The sequence below is a fragment of the Erinaceus europaeus genome, chromosome 13, assembly GCF_950295315.1.
Source record: "Erinaceus europaeus chromosome 13, mEriEur2.1, whole genome shotgun sequence".
NCBI lineage: Eukaryota > Metazoa > Chordata > Mammalia > Eulipotyphla > Erinaceidae > Erinaceus > Erinaceus europaeus.
Window position 1 is genome coordinate 53766321 of NC_080174.1, and position 5152 is coordinate 53771472.

The following is a 5152-nucleotide window of genomic DNA, read 5'->3' on the forward strand; positions in this document are numbered from 1 at the left end:
TCCAAGAACAGAATATGTGAACAGACTGCAAACACCCTGCCCAAAGAAACAACTATTCCAGACCAAGGGGCAGTGCAGTGGGAGCAAGGCCCCTGCCCAGCATGAAGCAGAATGCACCTTATGGGAGACGAGACCCAACCAAAGGGCTCCCATACATCTCCCAATATTGTCTTCACTTTCTTTTTCTCACACAGAGCCAGGGAGAAAAACACAGAGAGACACCAGAACACTATGTTTCAAGCTAATGGTGGTTCCGGGGATCGAAACTGGGTTCTTGAAACCACAGGCATGAAATCTTTGTCAGAATTCCTAAGCGTAAGGTATCTTAGTTTAGATATTTTATTTTATTGTTATATTTAGCTATGGAGAGACAGAGAGAGAGAATGATACTAGCTACTAAGCTGTCTCCCAGCCCAAGGACTTCTTTTAAAATATTTTTCTCTTTTTTTACTTTTTAAATATCTTTATTAATGAGAGATAGGTATAAAGACAAAGATGATAATTACTAGGTGGTCACTTATGCCCAAGATCTTTTTACTTACTTATTATTTTATCACATTTTATTTTATGGATATGTTTAGTGATGAGAGCTAGAGATACAGAAAGATACAGAGAGAGGGAGATGGGCAGAGGTAGACGTCATAATGCTGATGCAAAGAGCCTGTCCTACTTGAAGCTCTGTGGTTCCTGCACTACCATGAGGCAGGGCACAGCAAGGCTCTGGTAAATAAATAAATATAAATAAATAAATGTGTGTGTGTGTGTGTGTGTGTCTCACAGTGAGAGTTTGTTCATTCTCTTTGAGTTGAAAGCACACTGAGAAACTGAAAGGAAGGGGTGAGATAGAGATGTGGAGAGAAAGAGACCCCCATAAATCTCCCTCACCTCTCCTCTCCCTGCAGGAGGGGGAAGGAATGGGGCTCCATCCTGGCCCTTGTCCACAGAAATCTAGGAACTCCAGTGGGTTTCTCACCACCCAGCAGCCCAGCACAGGTGCTCAAATTGCTTTTTTCTTGTAAGGGGGTTGGATCAGTGCAGGACATGGCAGGGGACTTGACCCATGGCACAGATACAGGGGGAGCAAAGGCAGAGCTCCAGGACCCTTCTGTCTCTGTGGCCACCCCACCAGGACGGGAAACCTGGAGCCTCACCCACATAAGCCTGGTGCTATGCCCAGTGAACCCTGTCTCCTGCCTCTCTCTAGCTCCTGGAAGGAAGCTTCCAAGAACAGATCCTGGGAATGGACTGCAAACACCCTGCCCAAAGCAACAACTAGTCCAGACAAAGGGGCAGTGCAGTGGGAGCAAAGTATGCCCAGCAGGGGCCCTGCTGTGTTATGTCGCCGCCTTGTGGACACGGAGCAGAATGCACCTTATGGGAGACTAGACCCAACCAAAGGGCTCCCGTGTTTCTCCCAATATTTTCTTCATTTGCTTTTCCTGACACAGAGCCAGTTTCCTGGTTCCTTGTTTTTTGTAACAAATAGAGAAAAACAGCCCAGTTATTTAAAAAAAAAAAAAAAAAAAGAGCACTGCTCAGCCCTGGCTAATGGTGGTGCAGGGGATTGAACCTGGGACTTTGAACTTTAAGCATGAGAATCTCTTTGAATAACCACTATGATATCTACCCCCTCCCAATAATCCAGTTTTTTCCCATTTTTTTTCACTCCCACCCACATATTCTTGCTTGGGCACAAGTGTGGGTTTTCCTAGGAATGAGGATCATTTTGTACCAGGATATCTGGGGAGGGTGGGACTGTCCCACCTAATGGGAAACCTATATGGTACACCCCTTCTCAGGCCCAGTTTCCCTGCCAGTGTGTGACTTTGGACAAACCCATTCAAGCCTCAGTTTACTCCTCTCTGAAGTGGAAGCAGCATTAGTTGTCTGCACCATGGGGCTGTTGTGTGGCATCATTAGCAGGCGTGTCCGTGTGGGTGCTGTTCTGTGTGAAGCTGTCCCCACCCTTCTACTTGAGGACTCTTCCATCCTTGTTTACATAGAGGGGCTGGCTCCCAGAACCTGCTGTGAGCATCGGGCACTTTCTCTCACTTCCTGGCCTTCATATATGCTGTTCCTCTTGCCTGGGATGCATTTCCTTCCCTCTCTGCCAGGCTGACACCTGTTCCTATTTATTTATTTACTTTTTGTTATTTTATTAAATATCTATTTGCCATTAGGGTTATTGCTGGGGCTTGGTTATGGAACTATGAATCTACCACTCCCAGAGTCCATTACTTCCCCCTTCCCCCCTTTTTTCTTCTTTATATTTAGAGCAGAGAGAAATTTAGAGGAGAGGGAGAGATAGGGAGAGAGATAGAGAGAGAAAGAGAGAGAGACCTGCAGCCTGGCTTCACCACTCATGAAGCTTCCCGCTTGCAGGTGGGGAGTGGAGACTCAAACTTGTGTCCTCGCACATAGTAATGTGTGTACTCAACTGGATGAAGCACTGTCTGACTCCCACCTGCTCCTTTTTATAAAAACAAAGCAAATCACTGTAGCTTTAGAGATGGAACAGTGGACTGATTAATTGTTGGGTTCCCAAACATGAAGTCTCAAGTTTGATCCATCGCATTGCATGTGCCAGAATGATGCTCTGCGCTCTCTCTCTCTCTCTCTCTCCTCCCTCCATCCTGTCTCTTTCACATTAGTAAGTAAACAAATATTTTTATTTTTATTTATTTATTACTGGATAAAGACAGAAAAATTGAGAGGAGGGTGGAGATAGAGAAGGAAAGAGATAGAAACCTGTAGCACTGATACACCACTTGTGAAGCTTTCCTCCTGTAGGTGGGGACCAGGGGCTTGAACCTGGGTCCTTGGCACTGTAATGTGTGTAGTCAATGAGGTGCTCCACCCCCCCAGGCACACAAATCTTTTTTTAAAAAAAGATTTTATTTTAATGAGAAGGATAGATATAAAGAGAGATCAGAGCACACTGTTCAGCTCTGGTTTATGGTGGTATGGGGGTGGGGGAGGACTGAACCTAGGATTTTGAAGCCTCAGGCAGGAAAGTCATTTTGCATAACCATTATGCTATCTCCTTTACTCCCATATACAGTTTTTTTTTTTTCCAGGGTTATCACTGGGGCACGGTGCCTGCACTATAAACTACAAATCCACTGCTCCTGGAGGCCATTTTTCCCATTTCTGTTGCCCTTGTTATTGTTGTCATTGCTGTTGTTGTACAGGACAGAGAGAAATCGAGAGAGGAGGGGAAGACAGAGAGAGGAGAGAAAGATGGACACCTGCAGACCTGCTTCACTGCTTGTTAAGTGAGCCCCCTCGCAGGTGGGGAGCTGGGGCTTGAACCAGGATCCTTATGCCTGTCCTTGCCCTTTGCACCATGTGTGCTGAACCTGCTGCTCTACTGCCCGGCCCCCAACAAATCTTTTAAAATATTTATTTATTTCATTATCATCATCATTATTTTTTACCACAGCACTGCTCAGTTCTGGCTTCTGGTACTGCAGGGCATTGAAACTGGCACTTCTGAGACTCAGGCATGAGAGTTTCTTCCCATCAACATTTTGGTATCTGCCCCAGCCCCTTTTTCTAGTTTGGATACCACTAGGTGGATTGCTGAGGCTCTGTGCCAGCACTAGGAAGCCAGGGATGCTGATGGCTCACCACCCTCCCACCACCTAACATCCTCCCATTTTTTATTTCTCTCTAACTTTAAAATTCAGTGAGAAATTGAGAGGAAGGGGTGAGATAGAGATGTGGAGAGAAAGAGAGACCCCCACAGACCTGCCTTACCTCACCACCCCATGCAGGTGGGGAATGAACAGGCCTCACACCCTGGTCCTTGTGCAGGGAAGTCTGGAAACTCCAGCGGATTCCTCACCACACAGCAGCCCAGCACAGGTGCTCCAATCATTTTTCCCTGGAAGGGGGTTGGAGCAGTGCAGGAGACAGATGGGGACTGACCCATGGCAGAGACAGGGGGAGCAAAGGCAGATTTCCAGGGCCCTTCTTCTGTCTCTGTGGCCACCCTCCAGGCCATGGAACCTAGAGCTTCACCCACATAAGCCTGGTGCTATGCCCACTGAACCCTGTCTTCTGCCTCTCTCTAGCTCCTGGGAAGGAAGCTTCCAAGAACAGATCCTGGGAACAGACACCCTGCCCAAAGCAACAACTAGTCCAGACCAAGGGGCAGTGCAGTAGGAGCCGGGCACACCCAGCAGGGGCCCTGCTGGGTTATGTTGCTTCCTTGTGGACACAGAGCAGAATGCACCTTACAGGAAACTGGAGCCAACCAAAGGGCTCTGGTATTTCTCTCAATATTCTCTCATTTTCTTTTCCTGACATAGATCCAGGGAGAAAAGCACACAGAGTAACACCAGAACTGAAACTGGGTTCTTGAAGCCACAGGCATGAAATTCTTTTGCAGAACTCCTAAGATAGTTCCTAATCAAAAGGTCTTCTTATTTTATTTTATTTTATTTTATTAACTCATAAAGTTTTATACCACAGTCAAATATAGGTCACACAAGGTATTTTTCTTCTTTTTTAAAAATTTTATTAATTTATTTTCCCTTTTGTTGCTCTTACTTTTTTATTGTTGTTGGTGTTAATGTCATTGTTGTTAGATAGGACAGAGAGAAATGGAGAGAGGAGGGGAAGACAGAGAGAGAGGGGAGAGAAAGATAGACACCTGCAGACCTGCTTCACCGCCTGTGAAGCGACTCCCCTGCAGGTGGGGAGCCGGGGTTCGAACCGGGATCCTTATGCCGGTCCTTGGGCTTCGTACCATGTGCACTTAACCTGCTGCCCGACTCCCTGTTTCTTCTTCTTCTCCTCCTCTTTCTTCTTTTTTTTTAATTTTTAAAAAATATTTATTTATTTATTCCCTTTTGTTGCCTTTGTTGTTTTATTGTTGTAGTTATTCTTGTTGTCATTGTTGCATAAGACAGAGAGAAATGGAGAGAAGAATGGAAGACAGAGAGGGGGAGAGAAAGATAGACACCTGCAGACCTGCTTCACCGCCTGTGAAGCGACTCCCCTGCAGTTGGGGAGCCGGGGGCTCAAACCGGGATCCTTACCTTGGTCCTTGCACTTTGTACTACGTGTGATTAACCCGCTTTGCTACCGCATGACTCCCCTTCTTCTTCTTTTTAACCAGGACACTGATCAGTTCTGGCTTATGGTC